Source organism: Falco cherrug, chromosome 3 (assembly GCF_023634085.1).
Source record: "Falco cherrug isolate bFalChe1 chromosome 3, bFalChe1.pri, whole genome shotgun sequence".
In the NCBI taxonomy this organism is placed as follows: Eukaryota; Metazoa; Chordata; class Aves; order Falconiformes; family Falconidae; genus Falco; species Falco cherrug.
Window position 1 is genome coordinate 87,601,706 of NC_073699.1, and position 19,129 is coordinate 87,620,834.

Below are 19,129 nucleotides of genomic sequence, written 5' to 3' on the forward strand. Positions count from 1 at the left end.
ACAGAGCAAATCTGACAAGGACTTGTAATCTTAGTACAAAGCTTGTGGCCCATGACTACCAGTGACAATACTTTGTTGTAGGGTTAATAGTCGCACTCATGCTTTCTTCTGTCCCACATGACCTATGGTGAGCACCACAGTGACAGCTGGTAGCCTAGAAGGTGCTTCAGGTACCATCATTTTTCTTCCATCACATGGAAGCGGGCATTGATTTTGTTGTAAAAAATGAGCATTCTCATCAAGGGAAATCAGACTTACTCATTTCCTAGCACTGTGTAGAAAGACACTTTGTTTCACTTTTTAACCCTATTATCCATTAGAGTAATTCTCAGGGATGCCATTATATGTGTCAGGAAAAAATCTCTGAAGAGAAAGATACTAAAATATGGCAAAGGAAAGGTATTTGTCGTATCAAGAAAATAGAAAAGTAACTAAAGCATTATTAACATTGTAGAGTTCAAGCCATTATTGACATGAGAACATGAACCTCCCTGGAATTACTTCCATTTAGTTTGGAGGCTGGAAATGTACTTTTTGCTTTGAAAAAAACAATGCTTATTTCTATATTTTTCCTACAAGCAACCAGTAGTCTGTACCTCTTTAATAAGTTTCTCTACCTCTCTTTTTCTTACAGTAGTATTTTCTTGATTATATTTCTTAGTATATATATGTATTGACCTGTCACAAATGTAATATAATATTAAGAACCTAATCCACCTTGCCACAACTTTTAAAGTGCTTATCATAAGACTTTAATACTATCAAGTGTTTTAAACAGTCTGATCAGGACAAAAATCCCAAATACTGTACTTAAACATACGCTTACAGTATTTTGCATTTCAGATGACCCTTGTTTGCTTTTAAAAAGCAGATTGATTTTTCACAGTATTTCCAAATGCAGTAAAAATTGATTAGATATATGAGAAAGGTGATTGTTAATTGTTATTGTTAACATTAATTGTGGTAGAGTTATTAGATGCTGGAAGTAGCCAGAAAAGAAATCTCAGTCTATCCAGTTCATAGAACTGCATTGATGAAAAGTGCCATTTATATTTATTTGTCTATGAAAATATTTCACTGTTGCTTAATAAAATATGCAACATTGAATCCAAATACTAAGAGAATTTTAACATTACTTTTCCAGCTGAGATTTTTCTTCAAAGTAATTTAACTCTCTGGAACTTTCCATGTTTCTCAGTTGCTTTCTCTGGCTCTTGCTGACATGGTCCCTTAAGTGGTGGAGACCCCCAGCAGTGAAGGTGAGCTGATTAATCTGCACAGTATCATTACATTGAGCTTTTTCAACTCATGATGGTACTGCCTCAGAAAGATTCCTTCCTCAGCAAACTAATGAGGCCCAGATTTAAAGAAAATTCAGACACCTGAATTTCACCGAAACGTACAGTACCGTCATAGTACAAGCAGTTCTAGTTGCAGCTGTGAAGAAACTGCATGACTATGGAGGGAAATGGCAACTTTATGATTGCTGTATTGATATATACATGTCCACAAGCATCTACTGTTAGATATGACTGAAAATAAATAGGGGACTCCATAGTGCCTTAATCTGCCCCACAGAGAGGTTTTCACAGAATGACAGAATGATTGACTTTGGAAGGAACCTCTGGGAGTCATTGTGTCCTACACCCCTGCTCAAGCAGGGCCGCCTAAAGCCACTTGCAAAGTACTGTGTCCAGACTTTTTGTGATATCTCAGTGGATCTCCACAACCTCCCTGGGCAACCTGTGACAGTGCTCAGTCACCCTCACAGTTAAAAATGTTTCCTGCTTAGATGGAACCTCCTGTGTTTCCATTTGTGCCCATTGCCTCTGATCCTGGCACTGGGCACCACCAAAAAGAGCCTGGCTCCATCCTCTTTGCCCCCTCCCTTAAGGAGGAGGTGCAAAATGTATTTACATACATTAATATGATCCTCCCTGAGCCTCTCTTCTCCAGGCTGAACAGTCCCATCTCTCTCAGTCTTTCCTCATAGGAAAAGTGCTCCACTGCCTTAATCATCCTTCATTGAACTCTCCAGTAAGTCCATGTCTCTCTTGACAGAGGGAGACAAGAACTCTACACAGGACTCTAGATGTGACCTCACCACTGAACAGAGGGGAAGGATCACCTCCCTCAACCTGCTGGAAGTGCTTTGCCTAATGCAGCTGAGGATACCATTGATGCTTTTGCAGCACAGGCACACCTGGTGTCCACCAGGACCCCCAGACCCTTTTCTGACAAGCTGCTTTCCAGCCAGGTGGCCCACAGTGTATATTTGTGCATGGGGTTCTTCTCCAAGTGCAGGCCTTTGCCTTTCACCTTGTTGAACTTCATGATGTTTCTGCCAGCCTATTTCTCCAGCTTCTTGAGGTCCCTCTGCATAGCAGCATGACCCCCTGGTATATCAGCCACTCCTCCCAGTTTGATGTCATCTTTAAATTTGCTGAAGGTACACTGTTCCCCATCACCCATATTAATCAAGATGTTAAACAGGACTGGACCAAGCATTGACCCTGGGGTACACCACTAGTCATTGGCCTCCAACGAGACTTTGCACCATCAAACACGACGCTCTGGGTCATGTCCGTTCAGCCAGTTTTCAGTCCCCTCACTGTCTGCTCATCCAGCCCATGCATCAACAACTTTACTATGAGGCTCTTATGCCAGACAGTATCAATGACCTTCCTGAAGTCCAGGTAGACAATATACACTCCTCTCCCCTCATTTACCAGGCCAGTCACTTCATCATAGAAGTTTATCAAGTCGATCAAGCATGACTTCTCCTTGGTGAAGCCGTGCGGACTACTCCTGATGATTTTCTTGTCCTTAATGTGCCTGAAAATGGTTTCCAGGATTAGCTGCTGCACCACCTTCCCAGGAACTGAAGTAATGCTGAGCAGCTTGTAGCTCTCTGGGTGCACCTTCTTGCCCTTCTTGAGGATGGGTATGATATTTGCTTTCCTCCAGTCTTTAGGCACTTCTAGCAGTCATTATGATCAGTTAAAGATGCCCCCTTCTTTACATCCTTCTGCACAAACTCCTGCACAGATTGCTGCATCTGTTAGCTGCCTCATTTAAATGACCTAGTGGATCAAATCCTTAAATGCTTTATCTCCGTTTCCTTTTTGACTCTTTTTTCCTTTGTTGTAGATAAGATTGTCCTTTGGGAAATAGTCTGTGTCTTGTTACCCCTGCTATACCTATATTATGACCATAATTTGGTACAGGTAATGTGCACCTCACATAACCTGCACTCAAATTAGCTCAAAGACAAGACAGGAATCACCGTGAGAGAGGCTAAAGGAGCTCATGGGAAGTAGGACCTTTGGCAGAGGAGGAAGTTAGGAGGAACAATGATTCTAAGACAAACTTACATGGTTTCCAATGATGTCTATAAACCATGTTGCTGTCAGTATCAGGCACCTGTTTTTTCTTCCAACATGTAAATGTAACACCATTATTCAGTGTTGCAAAATTGATGTAAAGTTTACAGTGACTGCTCAGATATTAATCTCTGGGTTAGGAAGCTGCCTTTTCCAACACAGAACAAAGGGCTCTGCCACCAAATTGCTTTCACACAAGAGACAATGAATGGCAGGAAAGCAAAGAAACAATGGCACAAGAAAAAGATAAACAGTGGTTTTATAGCCTGGAGTTCTGAGTTACTATTGTAATTTAAAGGACTAATTAATTTAAACTGCTGTCCTTCCTTTCCGTTTTCAAAAATGTCAAAGTCCAAAGCAGCCATAAGTAATATTTGTCCATCATTTCACAATACTCCGTTTTCAGTTCTTTAGCTATATAACACAGGTTTTCAAACCCCTGTTCTCTGTCTTGCTTTCCCTCTGTGCTGTAAACCCAGTGTGAATGTGCATATATTTCCATTTTTGGAATGTAATCTCCCTGCCTGGCTGTGATTTATCACTACAGCTGGTCCAACAATAATTGTTCTATTTCTTTTAAGCATACTTTTATCTCCAGTAGCATTCACTTAATGAAAGCAGAGACTTTGGGTTTTAAATATGTATGGGGGATGGATACATAATGAATATTTCTAGATATTTAAAATATTTAGAATGTTCAGAAATATGTTTATATTTTTTTCTCCTCAGCATAATTGCATTTTTATAGTGTTTTCAATACTAAAGCATTTCTGCTCTACTTTGGCATTCATCTTACTCTGTTGTCCTTTTTCCATGTATCTGTTTGAATAGACCTTTTAATAGTTCAAGTCTAAGACTCCTAAACAAAGCAGAAATGCTTCTCAGCTCAGAGGCACTCCAGGACGTAATAAGGTCAGGTGGATATTGAGGTTCTTTTTTTCTTTTTCTTACAAAAGCAGGTATTTATTCTTCAGAAAAATCTCCACGTATTTCCATAAATGGCCATGGAAACTTGTAGTTCTATAAACTGTAGCAGATACATAGTAAATACAGACTAAGTTCAGTACGAGAAAACTGAACTCCACATACCTAACTTTAACTAGTTTATTAACAGCAAATGTTGATTATTGTAAATCATTTGTTCCTTTAGACAGAAGTTAAAATATGTGGGGTTTTTTGTTTGTTGGGGTTTTTTTTCCTGATTTGTGGGCAGGATTTTTCTGACCTCAATTTGGTTCTTTGAAAATGAGATACCTCATCTGACGTAGCCCTGCAAGCTAACTTCTATATTTTCAGCACAAAAGGATGCAGCAGAATGTGCTCTGGCAATGTCTGCATCTCTGTATCTCCTTACTGAAGGTGTGTGGACAAGTAGCTGCAAGGAGACACCTAGCTTTTCAATACCCAAAGTGAGGTAACATGAGTCCTGGTTAAAGCTCTGATTCAGAATTACCATTCTCAGGGATTTTAAAAGTTCTAGTGATTTTTAATGAATAGTCTCATTTCTAAACATTATCCTGACTTGGTTTTAACTAACTTTTTTTTTTTCTTTTATGAGCCCCAATCCACAAATGTAATAAACAGTTATAGCTATACTGACTACTTTATGATAACAGTCCCTGATCCAATGTTAGTAGAACTGCTTTTTAGATTGAAAAATTCATCACACTCTAGCTAAACTTAAATGAAAGGCATCATGGGCGCAGCAACTCAAGAATAAAGAAATTCTTTATATATTTAGATATTTATTAATAGTAATTCTGACAACTGCATTAGGTAAATATACCTCTATTACACATACTTACATAACTTATAAATTTCTAATGTAGTTATGAATATGAACATTAACAGATATATATATCTGATGCAGGGAGAGATATGTGACTGGTTACTGTAAGATTAGGTGCTGAGCTATTTACTTTAATGACACAGTGTGGCCCTCAGTCCTCAAAGGACAAGTCCATCCTGTCACTCCTTCCACGCTTTTTATAAAATGTTATGGTCCGAGCTTTGAAAAAATGTGACCTTTATGGATTGAAAGTCCAGTTTTAAAACATTCTAAACATCAGTGAAATGTTTGATGGGATTTAAATACAGCACTGGAGTCTTACTGTTGGAGTAAACTGTGGACTGACGGGTTTTGTTGGACTGGGATCTTCTTGGCTTCAATTTGTCCTCTCAAGGGTACAGTTTGGTTTGCCATGTGTAAGCTGCCCAGCACTGTTTAGCAGAGATTTCTTTCAAGGCTAATTGTTTCTCCTCAGATGAAAAAGGAAGTGAAGTAAATTGCTGCTCAGCCATTAGTTTCTCCAGGAATATCTCAAAGAAAAGCATATTGACAGAAAGTGTGAGCAGATTAATATCAGACTGTAGAGCTGGTTTGCACATGGCTCTCATCATCCTTAACAAGTTCCCTGCCCATCCAACAAAACAGACATTCACCAAAATGAGTTTTCAGTTCCATGGATTCATGGGAAGGTGCACATGAGGTCTTAGTGTGCCTGGGCCGAGGAGACATACTTGGTATGCAGAGGTAAACAGCAGAGTTTCACAGCCCTATATGCAACTGTCATGCTCACTGAGTCAGAAGACTTCAGGTTAGGGAAGGAGTGGAAGAAAGTCACCCTTATAGCCAGAGCAGCCTGTTCAAGGCAAGGAACCTTTCCACCATACAGCTGGCTGAGAAGCTGGAGAGACCTCCAGTTGTTACCATCTTTTGTTTGGAGCAACTTTTTCTCTTCTTAGTCACGCCACTGCATCCTAATTAAGAAAAAAAGCCAAAATCACAATGCAGCAGAAAGGGATTTGGTCTCAAGGGATACAGGAAGCTTCTATATGATCTTTCATATCTATGACTTTGCTTGTCCTTTTTGCACCACCCCTTTGGATGTGGTGGTGGTTGTGCTGGGGGAAGAATTGAGATCACCCACTAGAGCTGTTGCTGAATGATTTCTGCCATCTCATCTCTGCCCGCAAATGCTCATCACTTCAACTGAAAAAGAGGCAAACAGCCACCAGGCAGAAGTAGTGACATCTCTGCATAAGAACAGTGAAATGCACAGAGGAGAGGATTTAGCCTGTAAGCTGTTTGTCTCTGTTGTCATTGCCATTAATGCATCCATGCTTAATGCAATTTCTTTCGATTCACTAACTCTCTGCTGCCAAGTCAGTATAACCCTGTTCTCCTCATTGTCTGACTGTCTCTTGACTTCACCTCTTTCCTGTCATCTATGCTTCTCCTGCCCCTCACCTACCTCAAAAAAAGCCATGCTGCATGAGTTAATGGAAAGTCAGATATTTTATATAAGAACTTAAGGCACTGGTCTGGTTGTCATACTGGAGCCACCTTTAGACACGGAGCACGTCTTCTTTTTTGATAATCATCAAAAAATCGCCTTTGCCCTGATACTGTCCTGAATCTGAGGCACCGGCCATTACTGTAGTAGTCACTACAACTTGTTGGAAAATGCCAGAAATTTTCTGTTGAAAAAAATGTTTTATTGAAATAGAAATGCTGTAGAAGGAAAGAGTGATTTTTGCAAAATTTTCCATTGGGAAAGTTGAAATGTCTTCTCAAATGTAATACAAAGGTTTTGGGGGAGCCCATCAAAAATAATGAATCCTGGAGTTCTAGTTTGGCCAGGATGTAAGGCTTGAAAGAACTATGACTGACCAGGACTACAGTTTCTGTGTAGCTCTTAGCAGAGAGCAAATGGCTCTGAGATGGGAAGTTTTGTTCTCAGTTTTGTTAGAACTTTTCATTCCATTGAAATCTTCAACATGTTGACTTCTTTTTTCTAGCTTGTGTTAAACATAATACATGGGAATACAATGGTTTTCCTATAATTTTAAATTTGTTCTAATTCAAATCCAGAAATTATTACACCCTCCCAATTTTCCATCATATGCAGATTACTTAATCTATATACTACAGAGCATGAATTCTCTATCCATTGATGATATTCATAAATACTTGCTTTGTATTGTAATGTTCCACTTACTGTAAAGCTGAGCTGCGCTGAAGCTGCAGAGACATAGCAGTATTATCTGGGGATGTACTGGGATGTGCTATCTGTGTTTGTAATGGCACTTCAATAATTGCTTGTCATATTTAATCAAGGAGCCTGAACTGGTGATGTGACTATTACTGTGGGTAGAGAGACAGAACATTAATTTACAGAAAAGTACAGAATGACTGACCATGATAGACCAGATATATGTGCAGTCCTTGGTAGTGCATTGCGTGCTGTTGTGAAGAAAGCTATAAAACTGCTTAGCCTATACCCACTGAAGACCAAAATATTTCTGAGTGGTCAAGTACTCATGAAAGTGAATGGTTTGTTACACAGAAAAGCTAAGTATGGTCTCAAGGCATTCCTCTTATATTTATTTACCTCACATATTTTTATTTTTCCCTACATCTCTCCAAAATGTTGACATTTTTCTTTTGAGGCTTTTCTTTTGACAAAGAAATCAAAAGAAATTGGTGATAATTTCCTATCAGCTTGTAGAAAATGTCACCTTTGTTTTCAAACCTAATCTACCATTTCTGATCTTTTTCTTTCCTTAAGGAAGAGTCCAAAATCCAACACAGTGGAATTAAATTTACAACTAAATGATGGGAAATCTAGAAAGAACTTAAGAAAATCAGGCAGTCATTGTAAAGGGTGCTACTTCTTTGAAGTAAAGATGGTAATTGTTTCAAATGATATAAATATCTTCCTTCAAAAAGTAAATGCAATTAAATTTCCCTGATATCATTACAGGACATCATAAGGACACAAAACACTAGCAATGCTAAAGCAATTAAACAAAAAGTACAAATAAAGAAAATTAAAACTTCCCTGCACCTACACATTTACTAGAAAGAGAAAATGATAACGCAGTAGTGAGATACAATGAATAAACAAATTTCAGGTTAATCAGTCTTCCTCTGTTCACTTACCTGCTAAGACACAGAAAAAGAATGGAAGACTTTAGAAGTACAATAGAAATAGATTCTAAAAAACCACTGAAGCTCATAGAAATTTTTATGTCCTTGAAGGCACAGCATCAAAAACTATACTCTGAAGATAAGAAAATATAGAAACCTTCTAAATAGAAAACTTATTCCAAAGAGGAGGAAAGCTAATCTTTACAAATAACTAATAGCAGTGCCTGGAAGAAAATTTCTTTAGAAGTTTGCATGAAGGCAAGATGACAGGTGACCTTCACACACGTAAGGCATCTTGGTCTGAAATTATAGTATCAGCAAATCTTGCAAAAATACACAAAGAAAGTGCAGCAGAGCTTCATGTCACCTTCCAGTTTTCCCTTTAGGTGACTATAACAATATAACATTTTTACAAACAAGCTGCTTTAATGACATTTCTGATGACTGCATTGGGGACCTGTTAACTTTTTCAAAATCTCACACTTAGAAGACTATGTAACCTATCCAGCTTAGTTTGCTGGTTTTACACCACCTAGTTCTTGATGACCTGTGGCTAGGCCATGAGTAGTTGTCTCTGTATCATTCACTGCTCAACAGAAGAAGAAAGGTCTTTTCTCCAAAGTAGCGTCACCCCATCAGGAGGGGGATGAGAAAAAAAATCCAGCAGGAAGGAGAGGAATATAATCATTCCCTGGTTTAGTTTTGTTTGTTTGTTATTTGGTTGGTTGGTTGGCTTTTTTCTTTCCATTTCTCTCCTATGTTTACCTCTGTGATGGGCTGTGGTTGACTTTTGGACCCCAATGTCTTATCTCTGGCTGCCTGGCATGCATCAGTCACAGACTTGCAACCCCCAGGGCACCATAAGTCTGGAGATCGCTTAGTAGAAGAGGAGTTGCCTTCTGCAGCAAGAAAAGCTCTGCAGAAGCACATGCCTACATTGGAGGGGCGTGAGGGCAAACACATCAGTTCTCCCAATGAGGCATGTGGTTACACTGATTTGTGTCTTACTTTCTCCGCCTGTAAATTGGAAACGTGAATTTGGTGTGTGGGCTTACTAATACCTGTTTAATAAATCTTGTTCATTAATCCCCCGTCAAAGGTTATTGTGTCTAATTACTGCCTCTTCTTTTTAATCCTTCTTTTTTGCCTTTGTTTATGTGTGTTTGACTGTTAACAGCATCAAACTTGCCTGCTTTTAGGAACACATCACTTCAAGTCAGCATCTGCTCAGTGTTTCATTTTTAGCTCAAGAACATATCGCTCTTCAGACACAAACAAGTGATAGCCCAACATCTGACTCTATTTGTGGAAAAGCATGCTGAGGAATGAAGCTCCAAGAACACCTTTTACCAGGCTTATTAAAAAACAAACTGGTGTTTTTTTCCTCTCTTTCCCTTAAAAATCACTCCAGATTAAAGAATATTGTTGTTCCTCCAGGCCAGTAGGACGTTTGGTATGTATCTCTGCTCATCTCCATCCTGATTAAATAATATCCACTTCTATGCACACATGCATTAATACCCCTACCTCCTGAGTTGTTTTGATTTTATATCTTTCTCATATTTCTGAAAACTAATTTCTCTAAATGTTGGAAGTTATCCCTTGACCAATGCCTAAATGAATTACAGCCTGATAATACATGTCAAGTTCAACTAAGCACGTTGTATATGAGCAGGAGAGAGTGGAGCTGCTTCTGATGGTCTCATTAGAGTTCACCATGTCAGCTTTGAAAGGTTTCTCTGCCGACCTTTAGCACCCACGCTGCTGGCACACATGTGCTGCTTAAAATAGACTGAAACAAAGTTCATGTGCAGTTTTTCAAAGAAGTAAAAATGAGAACAGAAGAAAGAGAGGTATCAGGATAAAGCCAATGAAAATGTTACTGCAATTCTAATTTCCTTCAGTCACTCCTAGTCTTTTCTGGCCTTGTATTTTTAGGTTAAGACCAGTGTCTTGACTTAACAGGATAACAGGGATTTAAAAGATCCAGTTTCAACTACACAGGTTGTTCTCCAGCTTCTTAGCTAACTTTTGTCAAGTCGTGTAACTGCTAAGTCTAGGAACTTCCACATGCAAAATGAGGACAACACGTATGTCTCCAGATGGCAGAATATAAACACATCAATGAGTAAGTGGTGCCCAGGTAATGAGGAACATGCAGGGTCCATGGTATGCCTTCCCACTGCTGAAATCCTGTCTTTATTGATGTCAATGGGTGATGACAATGTGCCTTTATTGCATTGATTTGGCAAAAGACACAGAAAAAAAATGTTTCAATTCAAGCTGGGAACTTTCCAAATGCAGGAGCAGAGACCTATGTCTTGTCATGTTGACTGAGAAAAGACCTGTGATGCATGCACTTGACCCCCTTAACCAAATGAGCAGTAGTTTAGTACAGGCTCCAAAGGAGGTAAAGACCTGAACCACAGGCGGGCCAAAAACTCTTCCAGAAAATCCACAAAGGAGCGGAGTGACCCAGCGAGCATCGATGGTCATGAGCTTGGAACACAAGCCATGTGTTTAACTCATGAATAGTGGGTGGTTTTTCCAAGACTCATATATCAAGGAACAAGGAAAATTGTAGGTACAGGGATTCTCATGCATACATTTCCCATTGTATGCAATTTGACTACAAGCCAGCTGCTTTATCCCATAAATATGACAGCCTAAGAGACCCTCCTCTGAGCTCTCCCTGCTTGGAGGTGTGGCTGCATGGTGGTGATCTCCCCTTGAGCTCTGATGCCCCTCAAGGTTGCTCCTCAAGGCAGAGACCTTTTTACCAATGACAGATCTTTTGATAAGCCAAATTCAAGCTTTCTTTAAATTGCAACTGGACCACACGCCAGTGACTCCTCTCAAGGTTTGAGATTCCTTTACCTGAGACCAAGAGATCCTTATCCAAGGTGGAGAGACACTTATTTGAAACAGATCTTTGCTAAGTGACTGATAGCATGCTAAATTAATACTGATGAAATCCATGTAGCTAATTACTTTAGACATAAAACTGTTGACCAATTCTGCAATTAAGATTGGACCTAGCCATGCCTAAGCTTCATCAAGAGTTTAGAAAGCAAGGTGGTCCACTCTGAACCTCGTGACTCAACAGGAGGGTCTCCCTTACCCTTTGCATTTCTGGTCTCCGTGTAAACCATTCTAACTTGATTTTCTGTTGTATGTTTCATGCATGTAGTAAGTCTTAGAGAGAACCTTGCCATCGAACTTTGTTAAGTCACTGTTCTACAAATTTATATTGAACCTACTTTTGCCAATACCTTTGACAGTAATTCTTTAAGCCACCCTAAATCACTCCTCCTCAAGACCTCACAACATCTACTCCATGTTGCCGTGCTCTACTGCCTATCACTCTTTCTGTCCACCACCTCACTTAATCAAATGAGTCACAGGTAATGTGAGATAAACAGTCTCGACCCCTCAGCACCACAGAGGATGGTCAGCATCACACAATATATGGGCTCCGTTGTCATGTCTGCTTTTGTATGTTCTCTATATTCCTGGTTATTGGAAAATTGGACAAAGTCACTCAGGGTTTAAAGAAACGTGAGGGGAAGGAAACAGTGGTGGTAAAGAAATCTTACATTTTTTAGGTAGAACTTCCCACATGGGATTGTATAATTGCTTCTGATAGCAAAAGGAAGAATACAATGACCGTTATGGTTCTTTGTCCCTGAAATATTTGACAGGGAAATTGAATCACTTCTAGCAAGACAGAAAGTAGTCTTCTATGAGGTGCTAAGGCATTTTACCAACATTGCAAATCAAATTTCTGTCAATGACATATGACTTGTGCCTACTTTGCTCCTTCTTCCTTTAGATTTAGAAAAAAATGCTCAGACAGGTGAAATTTCCAGAAGAGACTCGAGCCCCAAAATACTCAGTGGTGAACTGGTATATTCTGCTTATACATCCATCTTCCTGTCAATTGGGAGTCACCTGTAGATCCATTGATCTTTCTGCTTCCCATCATGAAGCCCCAGATAACTGCTGTGAGATTACTAACCCCATTACCCGACTGTGGAAGGACAGAAGGAATCGTCTGCCTCAATGAAACAGAAAGAACATGTAAAATGTATCTGTTAGTGGCAGATTTCAGGTATGCAGAAAGATGGGAAAGAAATCCCTACTCAAAATGTATAGCCCATTAAAGGTTTGGAAAAGACAAGCTATTTTGCTATCCGGGGTTGATGTTAAATGGGTGATGACACAGACAAATGCTTTTTCTTTCCTGGATATTTATCTTTTTGCGGGTGGATGGATAGGTATTACAGTCAGCTCCTTGGGGATACTGCATGGAAGGAACCAACCCAATACTTGCACAATTTGTCCATGTTTCTCTATATATCCTATTAGAACAGGTGAAAAAACATATGACTTTTAATTGTCTTGGATTGCTTCATGATATGTAAATGCATGTTTTGTTCACTAACATCAGGTGAACTCTGAGTACATGAACCCATCATATCCTTTAAAAACTTCTCTCAGTTTTGTTCCCCTCACTGTGCTCCTGATTAATTTTAATTAATTTAATCTACGATGGTAAAACATTTAGCAGACACAGGTGGTACATCATTGTTATTAATGCTGTCGAGGCTAATTTAAGTGTTGTTGCATTCTAATATTGCCTTGAATTTGTCAGCTTCTTTCAAATTCGGATAAATAAGTACATGGATTGGATTGCAGTGCAGGTAATGAAATAACTTTTCAGTCCATGTCTCTAAGCACTTTATCCTACCAACATTAATAATCTAAAAGGAGATCTTTATTTTCCTTTTTTTTCCTTTCTTTTTTTAAATAGGTTTTTGCCTTTTTAGATTCTTAAAAATAAAGAAACAGAGAAATGCTTTGAGCCCACTGTTTTAAAGCAGTTATTTCTTACATACTGGTAATTTATAACAGATCCCCTCTCCTACCCTTACCCTTCTCCAACTGTTAATCATTGTGCACACTGTAAAAAATGACATATTTACTTTACACTTTTGTATGGATAGTCAAAGATCCAATTCAACACAACATATGAGCACAAGCTTATTTCACCTCCTTTGAGCACAATTAATGTTTAAGACACACTTAACTTTAAGAACATACTTAAGCCTCACAAAATACTTTGTTGTATGGGGACCAGAGTACAAAAAATTTAAAAAGCAGACTTACCAAGAGAAAGGTTTTTGAAAATGCTGATGTGAACATATATACAACTCAGTTCCCTTTTAATACAAGATGGGTGAAAAACAAGGGGAAATTTTTTCTTGTTAGAAATTATGCAGCTAAGGCTCAGACTATTTGAATGCTTGTCTTCCCCCCCACCCCACCCCCAATGGGCATGGTGCACTGTTGTCAGATCTAAGGGTTGTTGGGGTTTTTTTGTTTACTTATTATTATTGTAGCAGTTATTTACTTTGTGAAATTTTCCTCCAAGAACACAAAATCATGAGGGTTTTTTGTTACTTACATAGACAATGCTGGAAGGGAAAGATTGGAATCCAATTACCATGCCTGAGCTGTAACAATCATACGTGTTACAAACATCAAAGTCTGTCTTTAAATCACCTAACCTATGACTTACAATTTTTAAGCAGGGTACGTCTTTCACAACTTCAGTAAAGAGAGAGATAACAAAAAGAGAAATCAAGGAATAACAGCTTTGCCAAAGAAGAAACTACATAGGTCCAAGGTGTGGATCTCAGACAGGAACCCAACTCACCTGGCCTCCAAATAAGCATTCAACCCAAAAGCCCTCTTGTTGCAACCCACTGCATATACATTTCCCATTCAGTTATCTTTTTGGGTGGGATAAAAAATACAGTGGGAACATACTAATTTATTTTTGAACCATAAAAATTAACTACTCCTCCTTAGATATTTGCATTTCAGCTGTGGTAGGAAATGGAGTACTACGTGATTCCTTTGGAAAAAGGGCTGGTGGCTTTGTCCAAAGTATGTTATGTCTGCCCCAATGAACCCATTTGCAATGGCTGATATTTTACAGCAGTATGCCATGGGAACGGAAATAATTGCTTTTCTCCTCTTTGCTTATTTTTCTTTCTTTTAAGGAGCCTAAGAAAGCAAGCCACTTGAATGTCCTTTGTCAGGTGGATTCATTTCTTGCATCATTAATTCAAATCCAGACTTCCGAGGAAGTCATCCTTCCTCTGAAGGCAGGAGAAACACATTACCAAAGAATAACGCACAAATCTGGAGAAGGAGCTTTGTTTCTATCATTTACATCTATCACAACAGTACTTGAAATGGGAAAAGATTACCCACTACCCCAGATTAGTTAGTCCAAATAGCTATTGCCCCTGTGACTAGCAATGGTAGTTACTATTTTTGTGCTCCCTCTTTCTGTTAGGTTGCAGCTTGCATCCACCCCCTGACTCCAAGTTATGAAGGCTAGGGCCAGTGTCCTGCTGTACACAGGCAGATTTTAAATGCAAAAAAAAGCAGGTTTAAATCTGTAATATCTTCTCAAGACATCCAACAAAGACAGCAGCTCATAACTCCTGCCATTGAAGGAGTTTTTAACTCAAGAGAAGATTTTGCCTACTAAGGAACAAGATGTCATTAATTAACTGTTTGGAAAAGTCCGCATTTTAGAGAGTCACTGTCTCCTTTTTCCCCCAAAGCACCTAATTAATGAAAGAGAAACACAATGTGACAAGGAAACCTTGAAAGTTTTCCAGAATTTGATTAAAAGTCCTATATCCATCTTTCTGAGGGCTATCACAAAGCCGTAAATTCTTGATTGACAAAAATATGGGAGTTTATACAGTGACAGTTTATATAACAATTATTTCATTTGGTCTTTTTCAAGTGGAAATCACAAAATCTAATTAAACACAGTTCACAAAGATGGGTTGCCCCCTTTGACAAACAAGGCCACATGACACAAGAGCTGGGCCCATGTTTGATTTCAGCAACCCAGAGCGTGACCATCTACGTTTGCCTTAGCACAATATCAGAAATTACAGAGATGAATCAATCAGGGTGTTGCCATTAGTACCTCTGCAAGCTGCTTGCTTTTCTACGCTCACTGCCTCAGTACTGTTCACCAGCCCATCAAAATCCTTCTAAAGTGTCATTTGCAGCATATGCAGAAGGTGGTTAAATCTGAACCTGTATTGCTGGCTTTAATTTCCACATACCATTAATTTATTTAATTTCCAAATTGCTGATTTTTGCAAGCGTGTGGGTTATGTTCTTTGACCAGTTTCTCTGACAAAACTAATCTTCCCCTCTTCAGGTCTTTGAATTTTGCTCATGCTAGTGGTTCCGAAGGGGAAAGGCTTGTTAAAGACATTAGTTGATCTCAAGATGCATGAAATCCCAAAGGACTTTCACCTAATATATTTATTTTAGAGCCATAAAGGAGCAAATGAGTCTGAGATAATTGAAACATAAAATCAATGATAATTGCCTTGTATTTAAGAGCATATCCCAGACATTTTGGTTGTGCCTTCAGTGATATTCTAGGCAATGCTCAATCTACTTCCTGCATCTTTTCTTCTAGCTCTTTGCAATGTGCTTGTAAAAATTATTTGATTTAGAGGGTTGCCTTTGTTCCTTTTTGTGGCACTAAATCCTTCTTCTTAACCACTTTCCTTAACTTTATCTTTTCAAAAAACAGTAATTACATCCAGAATGAAACATTTATCCTCCAACAACCAGAAAAATGCTTTATAACTGCAGGCCTTTCCTCTTTTTTTGTTTGTGGTGGAGTTAATTCTTTCACTTGCTTCTCAGTTCTGAAATTGCTGTGATTTTTTTTTTTTTTTTTTTTTTTTTGACCTCTAACTTGGCTTAAAGCCTCTTCCTACCAGCTTTTATTCAGCAGAATGTACAGTGGTATCAAGGCTCATGTGAACATGAGTTTTTACAGCTGGTCTAGTTGCAAGGCAGCATAATCCAGGGCTTGAAGGGGTGCACTAGCCAAGGGCCCCTTCCACCACTCATCTACAGTAGAAATCATCTCCTGTGCCATCACAATTTACTTAATAAGACAAATCATTACCAATCACAGTTTATGATAAATCCATCTGGCTGCTAAATCAGAGTATTGCCCAAGCAGCTTGTTGGGAACTGTTCAGTTTTTCTTGTTCTAGGAGTAGTAAGTACTTCAAGCAACCAAATGCAATCTGCTTTGGCAGTCAATGTCCAGCACCCATTTCTGTTCCCCATCATTCTGGCTCATCAGCAGCATCGTTATTTGCTACTGACCTCAAACAAGAATCAGAAGTCTACTTCCTCCTCAAATCTTTCTTCTTGTGTTTCTTCAGTTTTGTTTCAGTAGTACTGATCATTTAAACCAAGCTTTTTGTGATGTTGGAATATTGAGCAACTGTGGCTGTGAAAGGAAATTTGCCTAGCCTGGATGAAATATACACCAGAAATTACTCACTACAAGCCTAGCTCCCCTCACTGTGACACAGCTGGTTGACAACAATAAATTGAAGCCCAGCCCTTCAAACCCAGGGATGACCTCTTGGGACACCAGCCCAGGTAAAAAGAAAAACTTTTTTTGCTGTTGTTGCTTGGCTACACCTCTGCCTCTTTTCAGGTCTTCCAGCACTTGTAAGCCAGGGAAGAGTGGGAAATCAGTCTCTACTGGGGGAAACAAAAAATCAATGGAAATGACTATATGATGGTGAGAATGCTAGTTTTGCTATTCTAAGGGAATACAGCTGTGTGGCATCTTTTGTATGAGGTAGGATGAAAGTACATGGGGCATTAATGGAGTTTACAGTAAACAATGTAATATTAAAACTATAAAGGGGTTCACTGACTTCTCCAGACTGGCAGCCTGGACATTTCCTTGTCCTGGGCACTCTACTCCTTCTGAGTAAGGACCGCAATATTGCAAACACAGTCCTGCTCATATGGAGACAGACAATTACTATGATATTCCCCAGCTGTGCTTGTTATCTCTGCTAAACTAATTCCTAAAGGAGAACCTACTTTTTGGAACCATGATAGTTAAAAATTAGAGTTACTGGAAACTTGTCCATCATATCTTTTTTATCAAATAATGTTTCAGAAGGCAAGAGAATTTTATCTTGTAAAGCATGCACACTCAAAGTATTTATGTGGCTCCACTTTCTACAAATGGGGACGAACGCTAACAATAACGCTGAGGCCTGAAGTTGGTTGAGGACATACATATAAATCCGCACAGTCCCCTTGAGTATACATGCTAGGAGTCTACCTAAAACTCATATTTAACACATCATCTGAATCCATTGTTCTATCTTAATTTATTTGTTTTGTGCTTCAGTAGTTTCCTTGGAAAACTGCATGTTTAATGTCCCCTGCTTGATTCTACTCATATAGGAGAGAAAAATCAGACACAGACACCAGCTTTAGTTTATCAGCTCACAGTAAGAAGACATGAGTTTTCCACCGTGGAGATTATTTCTGCCACAGCTGCTCCATCTGTTCTTATTTCTCACCCTAAAACCAGCTGTGGAAAAACTGCCATACACAGCATTTCACTGGCACTGCCTTCCAGCAACTGAAAGATTTGGGGGACAGAGACAGCTTCTGCTGGAAACCTTTCTAAACTGAAATCTTTGTAAAGTCAGGGAGAGAGCTGCTGCCCTGGAGTAAATCCCTGATAGTGTCTAGATTTATGGAAAAAATGTCATCAGATTTTGCATTTAGGAGAGAATTAATCTGCTGCCTGGGTTTAGTGATAAAGAGACCCTCAAGGGGAAAGCTGAAGCAGGCAATAATAACAACAATAAACCTTTTATAAAGAATCTAGGCCTCCTTTTGGCTGGCTTTTGAGACAGAGATTCACAAAACAGTTATTTTGAAGGTCAGTACTGTGGCCTGCCATGGTGAGGCACAGTGAGCTATGGACCTCACGTCACTATATATAGTACCTTTTCTGCTAAAACCACCTTTGAGATACCTGATGGCTTAATCTACTCACCATATTCACCCAACAGTAGAGCCTTTTCAGCTGATATGTGAAACAACTTATTTAAAAAAAAATAGGCATAGCAAGAAACTCCTTTCCTCCTTGTGCTGTACTTGTGGCGGGCTAAATGGTTGCTTTCTGTAGTGGAAGACAGTGATTTAAAGAAATCATCATTCTTGTCATGAGATCAAAGGAGAATACAATTGCTGAGGTGATAAATGTCTCAGAAAAAGACAAAAAAATGAATGGATCCATAAATAAAGAAATAAGATCATAAGAAAATAAAGATAGGTAAAAATAGAGAGCTAGCCTGAGGACATTTCACAGAACATGTTTTTGATTTTAAAACAAGGTGTCCCCATAGATTTCCAGCCCCAAATTCCCAGTTTTCTGCTGGTGGTTGCTCGGTTTTGAATTTGTTTCTGTGTTGTGCCTGCCATTGTAAAGACTGAACTCAGTGACACAAGATTCATACCCTCTTTTTCCTGTGGATCCTAAGTTTAAAAAACTCTCAGAGCTACCTCTGCAAGGTTCATTGCCATTGGCACCATGGAGCTTTACCTGCCAGCCATTGCTTTCAGAGCTTCTGTGTCTGCCTTGGTACAGGATGATCCCCAAACCAGAAGCTGAGCACTCAGATTACAGGATGCCAAGTGCTTTAGAAACATGATAGAGAGAGATGTGTGTATCAATAAGAAGGCAAATAAGGAGATAAATTTGAGCAGGTAAATAACAACAGGGATATAGCTCTGCCTAAGTGCAGATTGAGACGGATTGAATTTTTTATCCTGTTAACCATTGCCTCCAAGTAATGGATATTCAGATCTCTGAAAAGGCTATTTTATTAAATATCATCTGTCTGTATTTTCTGTATGGTTT